A 22,827-nucleotide genomic window follows, 5' to 3' on the forward strand; every position below is an offset into this window, starting at 1 on the left:
TAGTCTAGCCAATGGATAGTTGAGCCATAAATTTTTACTGTTAAGGGGGTTCAAAACAATGACAATGTTGAGGGCAGCCTGGGTGGCTTAGTGGTTTAGCACGGCCTTCAGCCGAGAGCCTGATCCTGGAGACCCGGGACGGAGTCCTGCGTCGGGCTCCTTGCATGGAGCCTGCTTCCCTTCTGCCTGTGTCTCTGCCTCTCTCTCTGTGTCTCTCATGAATAAATAAGTAAAATCTTTTTTAAAAATGACAATGTTGATAGAGCAAATGAAGTACCTAATTTGCACATCAATTACCTTATTTAGCCTTCTAATAAGATTCCTTTCTGGTTGGAATCACAAAAAGTGCATCACAGACACCATCTATGATACTCCTCAAAGCTTTGTTAGATTGCTATTTAAGAGTGGAGTTTTTCACCAAACCCAAGTATGAACTTGTTAGGACCTCCATTTCTATTACTGGAAATTGAAAGTATTCCTGTGATATGGTTCATTTATGCGATTGTCTTGCCACTAGGATTTGGATAAAATTATTATACTATGAGCAGTCTTTCAGTAGCCCGATACTTGAAATGCAATTAAATCACATTTGCAGTTTCATATTAAAAGGGTTCTTTATATTCTAGGAAATAATTCTGTCTTAATGTTATATCATCATTCAGCAATCCAGTAGGAGAACGACTTTATCTCATCACAGTACAATCCACCCAAATTTCTTCTTTTAATTTTATCCTTTTTTAGTTTAAAAAAAATTAATGCATTAGTGTTCTTGAATGTGATAAACTGATATATTTGATTGAGACCAGCTGAGTTCAACTTATTCAACTACATAGAGCCTGTAACTGAATTTATCTTAAATGTAGATTTTTCCAGACTTAAGAGCTAATTTAAATTCATCTTTCGAACTCCTACTATGTGTAGCACACTAAATTATCACTAAATAGAAAGTGATTTACTTGAGTAAGTAAAGACACTAGATTTCATCTGGTCCCAGAAACACAATGAGTTCAGTCTCAGAGGACGTAATTACTAAGTTAAGGTATCAACAAGGAAAAAAAAATTTTTTTTAATAAATTAACTTTTATTGATCAATTTACCAACATACAGAATAACACCCAGTGCTCATCCCGTCAAGTGTCCCCCTCAGTGCCCGTCACCCATACCCCCCCACCTCCCGCCCTCCTCCCCTTCCACCACCCCTAGTTCGTTTCCCAGAGTTAGGAGTCTTTATGTTCTGTCTCCCTTCCTGATATTTCCCACACATTTCTTCTCCCTTCAAGGAAAAAATTATTCACTTATCTATCTGTGTGTGTTTGTGTGTCTATACATATATTCACAAAATCATTTAATCTTAGTTTTGGTGGAAGCCTTAGAAGTCATCTATCCCAACCAGGCATATAAAATAAAATTTGTTTTCTTTTCAAACATACTTGGTAAATTATTTATTCAAACATATCCTGTTTCTACTTGAATACTTCAAATTAGTGGCAACTTCTTTTCAAGAAAACCTGCTTCCAATTTGGACAGTCCTAACTATTAAAAAGCTCTTCCCTGTGTTATGCTGAAATTGGCCTATGAGCAACTTCCAGTTTTCCTTAGTCTTGGCTTTGCTCTCTCTAGAACAAGGCAGAATTAGTTTAATCCCTTCTTTCCATGATTCCCACATGATCCCACGAAGCCTTGTCTTCTGCTGGCGTCTCCTTGTCTCTCCTGGGAATTGAGAGACTGATTTGTTATTCCAACTCATCACTAATAGCTAACTGACAACATACATTTCATTAACCAACATAGGCTTCAATTTCCACACTTTTATGGTCCTTTCCTGCTTAGAATCCTTGGAGGCTTGAAGTAACCTTAAGTTACTTCAAGTAGTCATTCATTCAACAAACAGCACTGGCTGGCTACGTGCACTGACTGCTGAACCAGGTACTTAGAGACAAAGAAATGAGCCAACCCCGACCAGCTGTCTCATAGCCTAGACCAGAGAACCAGCTTGGAAAAATCGCTTGCTCCATCTACTTTAGTTTCTTCACCTGTAAGATGAGGGCTTGGATTTCTAATATACTAAAATCCTATACATCCATGGCTTCAAGTGAAATGAATATTTAGTACAGAATTCTCAGCAAACCAGAAATCTGTAAACAAAATGGCTCCTCTGGAAGCCTGGAACTGAGAAGCTTCCTTAGGGAATGGAGGATATTGCTGACCAGAAGGTATGAACAGATGTGGAGGAAAAAGAGGATAGAGGGGAGTATTTTACTAAGCTTATGGGAAATCAGACCTACAAAACTGCACATGTATGCAGAATCTTTACTTCCCAACATTGTTCTTATCCAAGGGTAAAGTCTAATTCACAGTAGAGGGTATGATGAAATGCATCCAAGAATACATGCTACTGACCCAGCCACTTCTTACAATTTATAATCATGAAAGTTTACAATATTTTTTTAAATAGGGAGAATTTGGAAACAGGCTAATTGTCCCATAACAGAGAATTAGCTAAATTGTATCTCTTAGTAAAATGCTGTGTAACCATTAAAAACTACATTATGAAAAATATTTAAGAACATGGAAAAATGCCTGGTGATGACTGGAATAATAATGTATTTACTGGTAGTTTTACAATATGTTCCCGACTTTGTAAAAATGATAATGGCATAGTACCTAACATGTTAAAAGTACATACAGTATGCAAGTCAGGAGCTTTATATGGATGATCTTATTTAATCCTCATAGTAGTCCTATGAAGAAGATAACACTACTATTCTCATTTTGCAGATGAGGAAACTGAGGCTTAAAGTGATTTCAGTTACGTGCCATTTTGTAAGCAATTAAGATCAATTGAAAAACGAATAACACTCAGTTAGCAAGTTTCAAAGCCATGATTTTCACCCAGACTCCAAAGCCCATGTTCTGAATCATTGCACTATGTAAGCATAAAGAAAATCTGTGCCCAAATGTTGATGGTGGTTCTATCAGGTGCTGGCTTTGGAGTAGTCTTATTTCTTCCACTAGCTTATCTGTATTTTCCAAATGTTCCATCATAAACATGTATTATGTTGGTAATCAACCAAAAAGTGATGTTATAGACACTGTAGTGGGATATAGGATTCTTAAAAGAACTCAAAGTTCCTCATTCTTCATTTCAAAACAAGTAAAGAGTGGTGCTGCAGATTGGCCTCATTAGAGACGGTTCTCAACACTAACGAGACCCAGATGAAAATCAGGCCTGGAGCATGGTGAGGTTTTCCAAAGTCTCTCTCTTATAGTTTTATATCATCTGATTCCAGTATCCCTTCTATTTCACATTTTATTCCATTTTTAAGTCCTATTTTTTGGTCATTGTCCTGCCTCTTGACCTGACACCTGGTCCCCCTTCCAGCTCCTTCTGTTCCTCAGACCCCCGTGAGCCCCAGGGGCCCTGAGATTCTCTCTCTTCTTCTCACATGACAACCTCATTGCTCACCATCCCTGCTCTGTCTTCTGCAGGGACACACTTCCCCCAGATCTTCATGCAGCAGGTTCCTTCTTGTCATCTAAATTTTAGCTTGCGTACCAATGCCTCAGGAAGCTGAACCTGACCACCCAGTTGCTATCACAGCACCTAGGGTTTTTTCATCCTTATATTTATCACTAGGTCTTTTCCTGTTTGTTTTTGTCTGTTTGTTGCTTGTCTTTTTACTTTAAAGTGTAACCTCCATAAGAAAAGAGGCCTTGTCTCTTATTAACCACTGTACCCTAATACCTAGAACAATATCTGGTACCTAGTAAGTATTCAGTAAATATTTGCTGAATTAATGGATGCCTGGCTGATTATTAATCACCTAATGTGGACACACTTCCATCTGTTGCTGCATATAAAGCACTAATATATGTTTATAATTTAGTTTATAGTTAAACTCCTAATATAGTTTAGTATTTACATTTTCATGGTTGATGGAAACAGTTCTGTCTGTACCATCCAGATTTCTGCCCAGGACTCTGCTGAAATGTCCTCTGTGGTTGTCTTGGTCTCATCAATCAGTGAGACGTGTTTATAACAATGCAAGTAGCACCAACCAGTCCTTGCCACAGTAATAACATTGGGCGTGTTTTGTATTTTACATGGTATGAACTAATTTTTACTTATACTACACAATACCTGACAATATACAATTCAACTAAGGTTTGAGCTAAAATACAGTCTCTTCTACTCTCTAGTAGACAGATAATGCCACATGCACATTTATTGTATATCATAAGTGACCTGGGAACCTGTATATGTGCAAAAGCTTAAGTTGAACTGTTCAATCTACTGAGGCTTTGTAAGGGGGAGGCTTTGCCTCTATATCTTACATTTTATTGAAAAATAACCAAAAATTTCATCTCTGCTCAAAGTATTGTAATTTTAGGACTAAAGAACCAAATATTCCCATTCTAGGCTTAAAAAGAAAATCTTCCCTGAACAAGAAGAGAAAAGAGCTTACTCTATGCTTCCTTTTGGATTTTCTTTCTAGCCAGCATCCTAAACACTGTCAGCTATAGCGGTCCCTAGGAAGGATGCACAAGGAATCTCAGAAGTGAGAAGCAGGGAAGAAACCCTGGGAGTTCAATGAGGCCTGAAGCTGCCTCCCAGGAACAGATGTCCCTAGAGAGAACTGTGTTGCATCTGTGGAGGAGAGACAAGGTCACATGGGCAGTCACTACACCTGCAATCACACATGAAAAATACATCCTTATTACTGTTAGCAAGGAAAGATGGGCTAGCATCTGGTAATATTGCATTTAGCTAGTTTGTCTGTCTATGTGCCTCAGCCTTCAAATTAACTGGATGTAGCAACAAATTCATCAGACATGGTTAAGCTCCTTTTATGGGGTGGGTGCTAGGAATAGAAAATTGAATATAAGAACCTCTGCCCTTAAAGAGCTAGAAGAATCACAGGTATATGCACACCACTCAGGGCATCATACAGGTATAGCTTGTGATATAGTTACCATGGGTTTACACAGCCATCTCCGCACTAGACTTTGACCTCTTCACATGCAGGACCCGGAACCATGCTGCATCCTTCTTTATGCTCTCAGCAACCTTTCAGAGAGTCTGAAAGGCCGTGCAGAGCAAGACCTCACAAATGTTTGCTGGATAAATAAACAAAATAGTAATTAATTCCTTAAATGCATCTATTCCTCGAAGCATGTCGTCTTTAATGGTTGCTTAAGAAATATCACAAACTTACTGACTAACAGAAAATGAACTTGTGTCCCTGGAATCAAAGTCACATTTCCCTTGGCTTCAATACTATTATAATGCTTGTTGTGTGCATTTTAATCAATGTTTTCACAGCTCTACTTTTATCCTGAGGGAGTTCTCCTTCTGAACAAATTTTGAAAAAGAATAATGAAATATGTGAATGAGGAAAAATGAAGATGCATGAACAAAGGGAAGTACAGTGGTCAGAAGCAAGAAAAAGAATAGGAAGTATAACTTTAAATCCTTTTGGCTAATTGAGTCTATTAAATTCTAATAAAACTGTTAAACTCTAGAGCTCTGATTTCTCCCCAGACTCCTATTCTCTTCCCATTGAGCCTCACTCGTGATATTGCTTATGGTAACTAAAATGTCCACAAATTCTTTGATATTCTCTTCAAAATATGGAGCTTAGTTCTCTTGAATGTGGGCTGGGCTTAGTGATTCTCTTTTAATAAATAGAATAAAGCAGAGGGCACCTGGGGGTGCAGTCAGCTGAGCATCCAACTCTCGGTTTCAGCTCAGGTCATGTTCTCAGAGTTGTGAAATCAAACCTTGATCTGGCTCCACACTCCAATCTGCTTAGGTTTCTCTCTCTCTCTCCCTCTGCCCCTTCTTCCTGTATACTCTCTCTCTTTCTCTCTCTCTCTGTCTCTAAAATAAATAAATATTAAATATTTATATATTTATATTTATATTATATATTAAAAATAAATAAATAGAATAAAGGGGATCCATGGTGTGTGACTTTAAAGATTAGGTCATAAAAGGTACTGTGGCCTCCTCCTTGCTCTCTCTCTTGCCTCACTTGCTCTGGAGGAAATCTGGCTGCCATGTCATGAGAACCTTTAGCATGTGAGAAACCAAGCATTCTACCAACAGCCAGCGAGACCCCGAGGCATCCTGTCAACAGCCACGTGTGTGAGCCGTCTTGTAAGCGAATCCCCCCAAGCCCCATTAAGCCCTAAAATGACTGAAGCCCCAGCCAGCAGCTTAATTCCAACCTCAGGAGACACCCCAAGTAAGAATCACCCAGCTAAGCTACTCCCAAATTCCTGACCCTCAGAAACTGTATGACATAGTAAATGTTTGTTTTCTTTTTAAATTGCTGTGTGTTGGGGTAATTAGCTAAGCAGATAGATTATTGTGGCATTGTTCTACTCCTCCAAGCCCCATAGCATAGAGAAAGGGTATTCATTCATTCCTCCTAGAATGTAGTCTTTCAAGCTATTCCCTCGCATTTCTACCAGTCCTCAATTTATCTTCTCAGATCCCCAAAGGAGTGTAAACAAAGACCTTTTAATGACAATCCATGTTCCTTAGGGCATATTCATCCTTCTCCAAGGATCTGGCCAGGGTCTCGCCCTTTCTTCTTCATAGTGTATTAGACCTTCCTTTATGAGAGGCCCCATTTTTCCATTTCTATGTCCTATCACAAAGGACACAGCCCTCAAGGTAACTTCTCTTTAGGCTTCAGGCTAACTTTCCTTCCAGCAGTACCTTCTCTGGGAAATCACAGGCAAATTAGTAATTACTTGTGAGAACGTGGATAGTTAAAGACTTTAATGCCAAATAGTATTCCTTATTCTAGAAGCATGTGTGACCTTCTTTATCTCTCTGCTGAGTTTAACTAGGAGATGCCACATTCAAAACAACTCTAGAGCTAAATCCAGTCCTAGTGATGTAAGCTAAAAAGTTCTTTCCGTAGAAATTTTGTTTTTACCTGAAATTATTCTGTGCATATGTACCATAGATCTGATAGGCACCTCAGAAATAGTAAATGATTGAAGGAAATTGGAGACCATTCTTGAACTGTTTTTATTAATATAAGATTATGTAAAACACTCTGACTTGGGTGCTCTCATACCATGAGGGGTATCAGCCTCTACCACCCCCTCATATCTCCTTTTGCTTTGTATGACAGTGTCACCTCTTTGAAATACATAGAGGAGGGCAGTCTGGGTGGCTCAGTGGTTTAGCGCCACCTTCAGCCCAGGGCCTGATCCTGGAGACCTGGGATGGAGTCCCACATCAGGCTCCCGGTATGGAGCCTGCTTCTCCCTCTGCCTGTGTGTGCCTCTCTGTGTGTGTGTCTTTCATTAATAAATAAATAAAATATTTTTAAAAATGAAGTATATAGAGGAGATTAATGGATTCAACACTACTTAAATCATTCTGTCTTAAGCGAAAATCTTTTGAAAGTATCTGAAAGCATTGTTTGGGCAATACTGTTTGGGCAAAAATTGCCCAAAAATACTATTTGGGCAGTATTGAAGGAATCTTGAGAGTAACTGCCAGGATACAGATTTCCTAAAGCTTACAATGTCATGTTCACTAAAGGCTTCCCATGTCAAAATGTAGATAGGTTACATAAAGATTAGATGTGTTCTGCAAACTTGGGATACTGTGCATTGGGAAACTGGCAAAAGTTCCTTTTTTCTTATACTGATTAAATTTCCTTTCAATTTAAACAAATAAAAGTTGATTTCCAAAACAATTTGAAGCATAGATAAGAATTATTGTAGAGAGACTTGGTGATAAGAGAGTGAAACCCTCATGGGTGATATGGATAAAAGTATAAAGAGGTACAAGATGGTCTTAAATAAATTTATGGGTAAATGAGCTATTTAAAGGAAAAGGGTTATGTAGAGTCTGCCTCTAACTTTTTAAAGTCAGTGCTATGGATACTTACCATATTCTTTCACTGTCCCTTATATCCACTGTGTAAATACAAAACTAATAAAATCTTTGACTTGATGTATTCTAATAAAACCTCAGTTATCCACTGATTGATCTTCTAGACCATATTTGTAGACAAGCTGCAGGCCAGAAAGTAGCTTAAACAAATTCCCTGAACTTCAAATCAGAGAAATATAGGATCTGCATTCTGGACATGATCTCATCCACATTTGCTGAGCAAATCAGTTCAGAAGAAAGTGAACATGAAAAGATATAAACTCCATCTGAACCAGCCTTCAGCAGCCTTCTGTGCTCTGTGCACTAACAAGACCTGAACAATAATTTTATCCCTTCCTCTTCAAAGAAGTTCTCTAAAGATTAATGAGACTGTAGTGAGAGTAATTTATTTTTATTTTATTATTATTATTTTTTTTTTAGTGAGAGTAATTTAAACTATTTGTTGGAAGGCTCTGTACCCAAGAATCATATGTTAAACTTACATGAAAAAGGTGGGATAGCATAATAGTGTATGTGGGAAAAATCTCAAATTGGACATAGGTCCTGGTTCTAACCATGTCAACATCTTACCATTAAGGCCTCAGCTTTCTCATCAGCAAATGAGAGGTTTGAATTGATATTGAGTATTATGTATTTGATCTATGAGATTAAGTGGAAAATGGATGAGCATTTTAATAATTGTGCATTTATCTTAATATATATTAGAAAAATATAACTAGAACTTCAAAGTGATGATTTCATGAATATACTTTCGGCAAGGCTAGAGTAGATTTTGCCTATTTAAGTAAAAGAGCTGTATCAGTTACAAAATATATTAAGTAAACAATGGTAAAAGACAGAAATGACAAATTTCAGTTATGATCAAATGACTCAAGTTTAAGAAATACTAGGATTGGAAAGCCTGAGTGGCTCAGCGGTTGAGCGTCTACCTTCAGCTCAAGGTGTGATCCCAGGATCCGGGATCGAGTCCCACATCAGGCTCCCTGCATGGAGCCTGCTTCTCTGCCTATGTCTCTGCCTTTCTCTCTCTCTCTGTATCTCTCATGAATAAATAAAAAAAAAATCTTAAAAAAAAAAAAAACTAGGATTGATGATTGTGAGGTCCAATACTAGTTAGGGTAATGCTAACAGCTGTAAAATATTCCCCAAAATAGAATTGTTCAAACAAAATGATTTATTTCTTCTGTTAAAAATTGAAGTGCCATCCTAACAGGAATATTTGTTGCATGCCATCATTCAGAGACCCAGGTTCCTTGCAACTTGTTTCTCCCCAGTTCCTTAGAGTGTTATCCTCACCTGCATGGTCAAAGCCAAGTTGCAAGTGTGTTCTTGCTCCACCCTCCACCAGGGGAATGAGATTTGGAGGAGGCTCCAAAAAGCTCCAGCCCATATCTCATCCACTCACATTCCATTCGCAGGAGCTTAGTCAGACACATTACTTCACTACCACTACCCCTTCCCCAAACTGCAAGGAAGGCTAGGAAATGGCCACAGTGCTATCAGCACAGAAGACAGTTAGCAGTCTCTGCCACAGGTACATTCCAGTTCTGATATTTGTAGGAAAATTAGACTCTCCTTCTTTTTTCTCACTGTCTCTCTGCTTTTGTCTCTATTTATCTGCCTCCCATCCTCCCTCCCTTTCTCTTCAGATTTCTTTTACTTTTAGGAGCAGTCGTTAAATAACTTTCTAAGAACTTTATTACTATAAGAAGAATAATGTAATTCTATTTCTCTGGTTTATTCAAAACCCCATCTCTTGAATAACAATGCTGCCCCATATAAGCCAATCATCAGTATTCTATAAAATGTCCTGTAATGTTGAATATTATTATTCCCAGTTGATTGAAAAGGAATAAAAATAATATCTGTAAGTTAAAGTCTTATTTTTGTCAAATAATGGAGATCAAAGATTAAAATAGTTCTAGTCTTTAGTTCTATATTTAAATCAGGAGAGCTATCTGCCCATTTTGGTTTTGAAAGACTTTTTATAAAATCAAATCAAAATACTGATTGATGAGATACATCTCTTTTCTGATGACACTTAAGCTGCGCATTGGTTTAATAAGTAGAACATCACACACAACCATACAGAATTCAGGAGAGAATCAGTGAACTCACTGTAAGCAAAGTGGTATCTTGAATTTCCTTTATTCATAAAGCATATGATATATCATATAATGCGGGATGCATAGTTGATGTTCAGTAAACAAATACTTCCTATTGTTTAAGAAAGCAGTCCTTTGCCATGAAGATAGCCAGGTCTATCTCTTCTCTCTAAATGATCAATCATCAGTCTCTTAGATCTTGTATTAGTCATGGTTCTCCAAAGAAACAAAATTAGTAGGGTATATAAGGATAAAGAGAGAGAGTGATTTGTTATAAAGAATTGGCTTACATGGTTATTGAGGCTGAGAAGTCCCACAGTCTGCTACCTGCAAGCTGGAGACCCAGGAAATCTGGTGATGTAGTTCCAGTCCAAATCCAAAGACCTAGGGACCAGAAAAGCTAATGGTGTAAGTCCTGTCTGAGAACAGGAGAAGACCAATGTCCCAGCTCATGCAGACAAGCAAAGGGGAGAAATTTCCCCTTCCTCTGCCTTTTTGTTCTATTCAGCTCCTCAATGGATTTGATGATCCACATAAAAGACAGCCATCTACCTTACTTAGTCTTCTAATTCAAAATGCTAATCTCATCTAGAACCACCCGCATAGACACACCCAGAAATAATGTTTAACCAAGTATTTTGGCACCCCAAGACCAAGTCAAGTTGACACATAAGACAAAGCATCACAGATCTTAATGATGGTCCCAGAGGTCTCCAGTCTTCTCTGGAACCTCTGTTACTGTCCTATGAGACATGTCACGGGCCATGTTAGACTTTGTACCTCTACCTGGATTTCAAAGGGCCCACTTCATCCCTCTGGAGAAGGATGCTAAGGAACTTGCCCAAGTACACAATGCTGGTTACTGGCAGGCAGAACTAGAACTCACGTTTACATATTCCCTTGGACCTATTGTTTTCCCTGCCCTTGAAGCTATTGAGAGAAGGAGGAAATTCTTAATTCAGATAGTAAACAATATTAAAAAATAATTGAACTTGAAATTTGTTTGAGGGATGTATTTTTTTCCTTACATCAGATTTCTTGTATTAATATGTTGACTTTAATTTATATGAAAACTACTTTTTATTCTTTGAAATCCATACCAGGTCCTGACAAGAGCAGCCACCCTTAACAGACGAAGGGGGCTAGAGGCATGGACACAGTGAGTAAAAGGCAAAGAGGTGTTAAAACATAGCTGGTATTAGAGGTGTTTACACATACATGAGCCACATCCAAATAATTAGAGATGAATTTGATTTCCTGTGAAATGCTGAAGTATATGATGAAATCTGTGAGTAAGAGGCTTACAGGGAACTCTTAGTTACTTGGTATCCAAAGAGTAAAAAATGGATAAATAAATAATCCTAAGTCAAGCCCTGAATCAGAATTTTATGACTCTTAAACACTAGTTGCTTCCTATATCAAAAGCTTGGTTAGGGTGCCTGGATGGCTCAGTCAGTTAAGCATCTGCCTTTGGTTCAGGTCATGATCCCAGGGTCCTGGGATGGAGCCCCGCATTAGGCTCATTGCTCAGCATGGAGTCTACTTCTCCCTCTACCCCTCCCTCTGCTCATGCTTGTGCTCACTCTCTCTCAAATAAATAAATAAAATCTTTTAAAAAAAAATGCTTGGATAGTCATAGAAAAGGGATGAGTGGTCAAATATTCTGTTTCTGTGTTCTTCACAGTTCCAAAGTAGAAATGCAGACATAAACAATATAGACTGACTACTAGTTCTTTTTTTTTTTTTTTTAAGATTTATTTATTCATTCAGAGAGAGCGAGAGAGAGGCAGAGACACAGGCAGAGAGAGAAGCAGGCTTCATGCAGGAAGCCCGATGTGGGACTCGATCCCGGGTCTCCAGGATCACACCCCGAGCTGCAGGCAGCGCTAAATCGCTGCACCACCGGGGCTGCCCCTGACTACTGGTTCTGACGAAAGAAGGGAAATAGATAGCTCATTCAATCCTTAAACCTAAATGTGACAAAGGATTTCATTTTCACCAAGTAAGTAAAACCAATCTGAATATGTTTCCCCCAGTTAAACCTAGATGTGTTTCTGTGATAGGAACAGGTTGCTTATTGAAGCCATTTATGCAGCCCCAAAAGTAAAAGACACACTTGAGAAGATAGGAAGTAAGCCACTTCCTTTTCTAAATCATTTCTTAAAACTCATTTGGTCTTCAAAGGGCAGTCTTCCTTTTTAAATCAACCATTTTTTAATACTAAAGCATTTATTCACTACCGATAGTAAACAGACATCACATTTCAAGGGATTGTGAGCATCAGATTTCAAAAATACTTCATACATTAGGTTTTAGATTTAACTGGCCAGATGACAATAATAAAGTATGGTCTTCAAAATTAGAATTATACTTTTTATTTAAGAAGTTTGATCCACTAAATCACAGTGATTATTTTGGTCAATAATAAGGATACACCCCATTCAAAATAATGTTTTGCATCCTTCATGTTATCTGGAATATACACAAACACATGCAAATACACACACGCCACTATAAACTTAGGTGGAGTTCTGACTTATTCAGGCAAGGACCCCACACATAATGGAACTGAAGTGGCCACATAAGCAGAAACAGATGCAGCTTCTAAGCCTGGCTTCCTCTGGCCCCAGAGCCCCTTACATGGGGTGCAGCTGGCGGTGACACTAACTCCGCAAAGGCAGTCTTCTTACACTTGGGCTTTGCATCATTACTCAAGAAGTTCAGGTCTGTCCTGAACCCATTTGGTTCTCGCCCTAGATGCAGTGTCAGGAAAGATGGGGACCCATGCTGTGTGTCCATGAGGGAGGAGCAAAGATATGGCTCAGTATCCCCAAACACAATCTGCACCTCTAATTCTGGGCTTTCCAGAAAGCCTGCTGTAATTCTCATAAACATAATCCTTTTACCAAAATTTAAAAGCATATATGAATTTTGGGAAAATAACAGAAGGAAATGCAAAGGTATCGATGGTGATTAATAATTTATCTCTGGATGGTAAGATTGAGAGATTCATTGGCAATTTAAATGTTTCTTCAAGTTATCTATCATGATAATGTATTGATCTTATAAACAAAATAAGATTGTTCGTTTTTGTACCAGATCAGAGTCAAGAACGTTTGGCTGTGATTCTCCTCTGCCACTGGCTGTCCTGGCGGGCTTGGAAAAGTCCCTTCTCCTCTCTGGGCCTCAATTGTTACTTTTTTAACATGAGACTATTACATTAGATCCATGGTACCCCAATTTGGCTACCCTTTGGAACTACCTGGGAAGCTTCCAAAATTCCTGATGCCTGTGTTCCAGCCCTAGAGACAGTGATTTCCTTGGCTCCAGCCCTGGCCTTGGCTTTTTTGAAAAGATCCCCAGATGAATCCATGCGGACAAATTTGGGAATCTCTGGATCCCAAGATTTCTAAGGCTTTCTCCTCCTAAGATGATCTCCAAGTCTCTGACTGTCCACTTTTGCCTAGGGCTATCCCTGAGTATTCGTTCCATTTTTAGCAATTGCTAAGGAAGAAAATTCCAAAACTTCCCTAGGTAACCCATTTTGACGTCTTGCAATAGTGTCAATCAGAATATATTTCCCTTGTGTCTAATCTAAATTCCTGCTGTAGCAATTTAAGCCATGATGGGAAGAGAGAACATCTAGTTATGATTGGATTTGTTGAACTTACATCACCAGCTTCGATCACTTGCACTGCTAACTAAATTCTCTCATTATCAAATCTTTATCTAACGAGCACCTTGTCAAGGTTCTAATAGCAAGAGGTAAAAGCAAGTTTATTTACTGCTATTTTCCTAGACCATATTTTCCAGTTTCTGCCAAAATCATTTCTAGATCTGTTTTGCTGTGACATTCTTATGACACTCTTGGTATATTTTCAATCTTTTAATGATTTTTTTTAACCTGGGAATAGTAATTTCAAAGAGAATATACCAATAAGATTGAAGCATTTTTTTAAAGATAGGCTGTCATCTTCCTCCATACCTACTGAATCTATATCTGTCTTTTCAGTTTTTTCTAACCTCTATCTCTCTTTTATCATCTTAATTGGCCACTGAATCATATAATTTATTATATCTTTACATTTTATTTTAGTATATTTTATTATTGGTTGAATATTCCTTTAATGTTCTTTAGCCTTCTTTCCAGATTTTCTCTATCACTCTTCAGTGGTTTTCTCCCCCTTATTAGTGCTCATTGAAGTTAACACATTTCAACAAAACTAATTACAAGGGCTATGTCACTAGGCACATTCTGGGCAAATGCTCAAGGTTCAACGAAAATGGCTAAAAATACTGTGCCATTTACAAAATAATTCTGCCCCATGCTGAAAAAATATGGTTTAACACTCCGTTGTACCAGGATTCAAGAAGGATGAATGACACGAGCATGAGCCTTCTTTGTAAATTTTTTAAAAGTAGGTTCCTGTTTTAGCTCTTAACACTAGCTCCAAAGCTAACTTTGTTCTTTATATATTTATGACCATTCAATGTGAACCTTCCTTGCCTCTTGCTCTGCCCATTCATTTGCAAATGAAACTAGAAATAGTTCCCTGTCCTGGTTACAGAGTCCTGATGAAACTGTACTGCGTGGAGGGGCTTGATTCCACATCAAGCTGTGTCACATCTGTGTTTTAGCAGCAGCAGGCAAGATGCAGCAGCTCTGAAAAGTTGACAGTGCGTAATATTGCCCCGTCGTTAAACATGAGATTGAGCAGCATTGCCATCCAGTGAATTTTTCTAATTCATTGGACTACTTCATGATTTTTACAGGATCTTTAAAGTATCTTCAAAAGAACAGGAGCATTTTACATAAATCCACTTAATAATGCTGAGTACTAAAGAACCTTTACGATAGGACTTTAACCACGCTATATGCTTTTTATCTCCTCTACATCAGTGATATCTAAATTGTTTCTGTGGTGAAATGGTGATGTTTCTAAAGTCTTGTCAAAGGAGGTTTCTCTCATATAAAATATAGCTGTGATATGTACAGAACAGAAGACGTCTGTTTCAGTAAAATAATCACAAGCTCTGAGCAGGCTGTGCCACCTTGTTCTGTGGATTTGATAAGCTAACCATAAACCTGCCTGTGGATACTGAGGGGAATACATAAGGCAGGGAGAGCAACTTAAAGTTACTTAGGAGGTTGAATTGATCCTAACAAATCGAATCCCACATTCATTTATTTGTTTAAAAAACATGACTTTATTTATTTCTTTAAAAAGTGACTATTATTGTCAGATCCTGTGTTAGGCACAGAGACATCAAAATGTGAGATACTATCCCTGCCCTCAATTTGCTCAAATATCTGGTAGAAGACAAAAATAGCTAAGAATCCTAAAGAACGTAATAAGTACTATAATACAAGTAAGCCACTGTCCTCTGAGGGTATACAGAAGGGAGACTTACCTTGCATGGCAGGGACAGAGGAGGTTTGCCAAAAGCAGGCATACCACTCACAGTTGGAATAGGGAGTGGGAGCAGAGGGAAGAAAACATCTAAATGCACAAAGACATGGATGAGTGTCTGGTGTACTGAAATCCTGCAGGTGTCTCTGGGTTTGCTTAGAACGTAATTGGGATGGAGGAGTGACGGGAGATGAAATGAAGAGGCATGCAGAGGAGAGCCAGAGCCAGATCAATCATTCATGCTTTTCTTTAGCAGAGTTGTATGGAATGTGTTCTGTGTGTCAAGCGATGCATTATACTAGCTAGATCCACTTTTCTCCTGGCTGACAAGGCCCTAAGTTCCCAGTCTCCTTTGCTGGCTTATCTACTTGTATCTTCCTTCTGAGAAGTACAGAGCCCAGGACACAGCCCTTGATCCTTCTCTCTTCTCCATCTACATTTTCTCGTTTGCCGTCTCTTTCCGTCCATGGATTGAAATACCACCTATAACCTGATGGCTCTCATCTGATTTTTCAGCCTTGACCTCTCGCCAGAGATACAAAATGGAATATCTAATTACCTACTGATACTACCACTTGGGTTCCAGTATCTACTGTATACTTAACATGTCTTCATTTCCCATCCCAAACCAGTCCCTATCCCAGTGCAGAAATCGCACCACAATCTGTCCAGACAGAAATCCTGGAAACTGTTCTTCCTTTCCCTATCACCTCACAGTCAATTCAGCAGGAGGTCTTGTTGAAGCAACCTCCAGACTAAAGGAATCACATCTATTATCTCTCCTATTCAAATCTTCCTTTACAACAACAGCCCAAACTATGGCCCAAACTATGGTCACAGACTCCTCCTACCTTGTCTCCCAGCTTCTAGTCTTGCTCTCCTAGAGAACTCCATAGTCTCCTCCCAGGGGGATACATCTGACCTTCTTACTTTCTGGCGTATTGGCAGTGAGAACCTGCCAAAATAAAATGAGATGCAAAGGCCCATGGACATGAATCAGCCCCTTCTATCATTCCCTCTCATCCCTCCTCCCCACACCATCGGACATTCCAGCCACAGTGACTTTTCTGTCCCTTCATCCCTCCAAACTCATTTCTATCCCCATATTCTCCGCCTACAATGCTTGTACCCAGACTGTTTACATCTTAGCTCATTTGAGAAGTCTAACTTCAGCATCTTTTCTAAAAGGAGTCTTCCATATTGTCCTATGTAACCATTTCTCTAAATGCTAATAACTACCCAAAATTATATTATTTATTTATTTATTTATTTATGCTTTTTCTATTAGTGTATCCCTTCACCAGACTGGAAGCTGCGTGAGTAAAGACTTTGTCTTGTTTACTGTTGTATCTCCACTCCCTAGAATGGTGCACAAATACATAATCACAAACTATGATTGCATATGAAGGAAAAGTATAGAAATAATATGAGTTTATTATAGAATTCAACCTTCTATTTAATGCACCCAGAAAGTACTATTTACTGTCTTCAGTATAAGACATTAGCACAATAGCATAATTTGATAGTCTAGCATTCATTTGTTTATTTCTGCCCTATTTTCTTTAGGAAAACTTGATCAAGTGGCAATGTTTATGACCTTGCAAAAGCTTGACTGAGGGCATATCTCACTTTTTAATGTAATTTTTAGATGATGAACATGGCCAGTATTGTTTGTCACCATTTGAAAAACAGGATGCTGTATTACAGTATATTCTAAGAAAAAAATTACTAAAGCCTAGGAACAATTAAGTCTTTATGATTAATTTATGTTGACTGCTTTTTAATTTATACCTGACTTTCTAAATGAATTTGAATAATCTTCTTGAAACTGGAATTTTTCCTGAATTTAGGATTTTAGAGTCAAATATTTATGTTTCCTTACCTCAAGGCAAAAGGGAAAGGAAAATCAGTAGCATTACATCATAAAATATCATCTACCAGAATGAATTCCCAACTCTTCTACCAGAAACAGTAGGTTTTCTCTTCTCAAAAGAGAAAGCCTCTTCTTCAACAAGATTATCAGATTTTAGATTTGCTGAATAGTTTAGAGGCTATGGTCTCCATAACAACCAATATTAACAGCCTGTGTTAGAAACTTTTTTTCTCCTTAAAAGCCTGTCATTAGCTACATCAGAACACTGAGGGAGGAAACTAACATTTTTAAAATATATGTAGAGTATTTTCTTCTTAGTGAAAAGAATCGATGCATTAAATTATTTATTTTCCAAATCCTTTATTCTGAGATACCTTTATTTGCTGTTATCCTACCATGCTATTAAGCATCTATTATTTGTCAAACTTGTATTAAGTTTTGCACATATGCTATCTCACTTAATCCTCAAAATGATCCTGAGTTAAATAGTAACAATCAGTTGCAGATGAATAAATTACCCAAAAGCACACAATAATACATTAGCAAGTAGCAATAGTCAGGCTTCAAACTCAAGCCTTGAAGCACCAAGGACAGTGATTTTCTGTATAAAATGTTGCCTTCTTCAGAAATTTTAAGCAAAATTTCCCAAGTTTAATAACAGAACTGTGCCTAGAATGTAAATACTTAATTTCCAGGGGAATTTACACACCTTATCAGAAGCAAATGAATTTATGGTTTCAAGAAAAGGGATTGTTAACACTTTTTCAAGAAAAGCTATAGCAAAGATCTCCATTATTCTTTAATACAGTTGAAGTTGGATTCATGTGTCTTAAAAATATATTAATATATAGAGGCAGCCCTGGTGCCAGCTTCCAAATTAAATGCAATTTAAGGGAAATTTAATTTTCTGAATTCTGAATTTTATTTCTCTGTTGTTAACCTGCCCTTAATTCTCCTGACTATTGTGGAAATAATCAAAGAAGCAAAACACAGGTAGAAGAAAAGTCATGGTCAGTACTAGACTGTAGAAATGAGTGCCACGAAAATGCCAGGAACTTTGAAGAATTTTTAAAAATATTTTAAATGTATTCTTGAAAGAAAACACATATTGTGTTTATTAACAATCTGAGTCTAAAAACTCGACTTTTCAGAAAACATTGGGCAAAGTAGAAGTGGAAAGGAGTAAAATCAGCAATACATCTCTCACCTTGATAAATAAATTAAATTAATATTTATTGTTGAATCAGTAGAGAAAAGATCAAAATTGTTTTTAATTGAACGGTGACTACTAATACAGTAAAAATTAATGTAATACTTTTGAGGTGATAAAGGACAAAAAGAGAAAAAAGCTTACCAATATGGCAGATGATGAGGGGAAAGAAGAAAAGTAGTCTTCTTATGTCAATTTGCACAATAAATATAAATGAGTTAAATTCTTCTATTAGAAAATAAACTCTCACAGTCTCAAAAATAAAATATAATTGTTTTCAAAAGAAATACAAACAAAATTATACAAAAAAATTCATAATACGGAGATGGGCAAAGCTGTAGTAGACACATTACCAGATAAAGTAGAATACAAACCAAAAAAGATTAAAGGGAATATAAATGACAGATTATATTGATTAAAGGTACATTTTACGCTGACAATATAATAGGAAATACAAAGTGTTAGAAGTACAGTGTAAGTTCTGCAATATGATAGAATAGATACCTTCTGGCACTTCTATAAATATTTACTGTCAACATACAAATACAAATATTAAATATTAAAATCATCTTTTTAGGAGGATCCCTGGGTGGCTCAGCAGTTTAGCGCCTGCCTTTGGCTCAGGGCATGATCCTGGGGTCCTGGGATCAAGTCCCACATAAGGATCCCCATATGGAGTATGCTTCTCCCTCTGCCTGTGTCTCTTCCTTTCTCTCTGTCTCTCTCTCTCTCTCGAATGAATGAATGAATGAATAAATAAATAAATAAATAAATAAATAAAATTGTCTTTTTAAATGTGAGTTAGCTTGAAAGAGAGCAAATCTTTAGAATTCAAAACTATGAGGTAAGAACACAAATTCAAAGTATAAACAAACACTAACACTAGCAGCTATCTTAAATTATCTGCTAATCTCTTTTACCTGAAGTTGTGGATTTTAAATCACATGGTTATAATAGACAAAATATTGAGCCTGAAAAAAGTGGAGAGTAATGTCTTTAAAAAGCAAGTAGCTTTAAAGGGCCACATTTCAATGAAGAGGGGGGAATGTGTACAAGTTATTAATAATAGATAAAGATGCATTAATAGACCAGAAACTTTGAACAATTCTACAAAAATATAGAGTAGTCAGGATAGTCTAAGAGAATTTGGAGCAATGGGAATTCTTCATACAAGTCAGGCTATAATTCATACAACCTGCTTGGTACTAAAAATATCAAGCCGAGAATTCAATTTAAAGCATACCCCCATGATAGTACCTACACTGCCTGCCAAACACACACACACACAATCACACACATGTATTCATAAACACACACATACATAAATACATACACACATATTGTCCCTAAAGGAACACTTCTTAAACCAAGCCTCAATATGTCTTCACAGATGTATTCCAAAAATATATAAGTTCAATATCAGATACCTCAAAACACTTAAGAAAGGAAATCATGAGTGAAAGTCAGCAGAAACAACAAACAGAAAGACCAGACCTCAAAGACTTGAGAAGTATCAGACATAGAATATAAAAGAATGTTTAATATATTTAAATAAATAAAAGAGAGAATTGGAAACAAAAGTAAAAGATAGGCAACCCAAATAGTCCTATGTCCATTAAATAAATTGAATCATTAAAGGTCTTCCTATCAGCCTCTCTCTACCAGGACCACATATGTTGGGGGGAAAATGTTAGTTTCATTAGTTGTCTCTGTGGCAAAGAATTGTTTTAAAATGATAATACTCACTGCCAGGGCAGAATGCTTATACAATATTTCTGAAAGGCAATTTCACAGTACGTATCAAAAGCTTCAAAATGTTTGTGCCTTTTGACTCAGCAATACTTAGTAATCCTAAATAATTGCTCATGTGCAATAAAGATGTATGCCCAAAGGTATTTGGTGCAAATTTTTACAATAGCAATAATAAGAGAAGGTAAAATGTATTAAGATAAATCTACATTAATGGGATACTGCAGGGCCATTAAAATGATGTGCTATGAATTTAATGACATCTAAATATGTTCATAATAAAAGGCTACACAACCACATGTACAGTAAGGTTCTTTCACAAGTAAATAATAAAATAATTATAATTGCTAACACTTACTGAGCATGGTATTATGTTCCAGCTACTCTGTTAAGTATTTTATAAGTATTATGAAATCTACTCCTCACAAATATCCTTTGAGGGGTGCCTGGGTGGCTTAGTTGGTTAAGCATCCAACTCTTGATCTCCACTCAAGTCTTGTGAGTTCAGGGTTGTGAGCTCAAGCCCCCCATTGGGCTCCATGTTGAGCATGGAGCCTACTTTAAAAAACAAAACAAAAAATACTATCCTTTGAAGTAAATGCTTTAACTTCTTTTTGTAGATGAGTAAACCGGAACTCTGAGAAGGAAGTAACTGACCTGACACTCAGTTCATGAGCTATTGTTTTTATATATATATGTATATATACAAGGAAAGCCCAAGACAAGTATACCAAAGTACCACCAGTTTTTATATCTAAATAGTAAATTTAATACAATTATTTTTCTTTTAATTCATCCATTTTTTAATTGTCTATAAGGAAGATATATTTTTTTAATTTTAAAGTATTTTATAAAAAAATATCAACTCAAATGTAAATATCTAAATGAAACAAAGGCCTTGTCCCCTCAAATTTTGAATGAGTTTAGGGCATCTCTAAAAATATGCTCCTAACATTCACTTAAGTCTGCTTTAAAAGATTTAGGTGAGCCCTAATTTAAATCTGTTTTAATCTTTCTATTCCTTGCCATCTGGACAGCTATCGGGCTCTGGAGAGTTCACCATATGAAAACAGAGCATGTTTATAGTTTATTGTCATTAAATACTTAGTTAAGGGATCCCTGGGTGGCACAGCGGTTTGACGCCTGCCTTTGGCCCAGGGCGCGATCCTGGAGACTCCGGATCGAATCCCACGTCGGGCTCCCGGTGCATTGAGCCTGCTTCTCCCCCTGCCTGTGTCTCTGCCTCTCTCTCTCTCTCTCTCTCTCTCTCTCTGTGACTATCATAAATAAATAAAAATTTAAATAAATAAATAAATAAATAAATACTTAGTTAAAATGTGAGACTACAATTGTCTCTGAAAACCTTTTAATTATTCAGATGTCATGACAGCATAGCTTAGATGTAACAATTGACCTTTACATTGCTCTTGAGTCAGCAGTGTCCTCAGATTCTAAATATCCTTTTAAAAAATAAATCACAAGCTCTGGCTCCAAGGGGAAATAAAAAAAGTTTCTAATGCAGTTTTGTCCTCATAGAACTTAAACAGAATTGTTTGTGCTTGGCTAGTTAAGAGCACCTATTATACTAACTGATAGATCGTGTCACATCTCTTTGGACATTTAAGTCATAGAAGACAAGTGTTTTTATAAAAAAAAAAAATAATAACATCCCCTGATTCTAATGTAACTCCTCACAGTTTACAGAAAAATTTACCAAACATTTGGAAATTAAAAAAAAAAAAAAAAAGGTTATTTGATACGGCTGAGTTAACATTCCTAGGGAGTGATGGTACCAGGACCAGAATTCACGTAGTCTTCTGGTCCAGTATAGTACCTTAAAAATTTCCTTCCAAGAGACTTGAACTACTTGAGGTCAAGAACTGTCTTTCTCAGATTCATAGTCTAGGAACATAATGCAGACAGAGTCTAGGTTTTAATCCACGTTGAATTGATTTGAGCTACACAACCTATTCTCTGCCTGTTTTCCTATAGATAGATTTTTCAGTCATTTTAAGAACCAAAATTGCCCCCCCCAAAAGTATATTTTTGCATTCAACTTCTAAGAAATCTTTTCAAATGAGGCATAGTTCTCTGAACATGAACGATAAGAGGACACAGGCCATTGGACACCTACCCAGTTCTTTTTCGACTAACTTCATAGTAGAGTGAAAAAGCACTTACTGGAATCAAGACCTATGTTTCAAATCTCAGTTCTGTGTATGAGCCATTTTCCTTGGATGAGTTATTTAATTGCTGTGACACCAGCTTCATCATCATAAAAATGGAAATAATGCATGCAAGCTCATTTGAGAAATTAGATGACATAGAATGCAAGAAACAGTACATCCTAGCAAGCTCAGAAATCATTCATTCAAGTATTTGTTATGCACATATCACATATCAGGCATTAGGTCTCTTGGTTCTTGATTCATTTAATGGCAGAACTTGACAGAGTTAAAGTAAAAGAAAATTTCATATTATCTTCTGCCCATTGAAAACCCATTTGTGGGCTAGTTTTATCCTAGCTTATGACTGAAATCATGGGTTGGTCCTTT

The 22,827-nt window shown here is 37.1% G+C and overlaps 1 protein-coding gene across 5 annotated transcripts in view; it reads left to right on the forward strand.

Annotated features, from left to right (window-relative positions):
* The window catches only part of PEX5L (peroxisomal biogenesis factor 5 like), a 228,969-nt gene that overhangs the window by 156,554 nt on the left and 49,588 nt on the right, over window positions 1-22,827 (forward strand). The window lies entirely within an intron of this gene.

This window comes from Vulpes lagopus, chromosome 17, assembly GCF_018345385.1.
Source record: "Vulpes lagopus strain Blue_001 chromosome 17, ASM1834538v1, whole genome shotgun sequence".
Lineage (NCBI taxonomy): Eukaryota > Metazoa > Chordata > Mammalia > Carnivora > Canidae > Vulpes > Vulpes lagopus.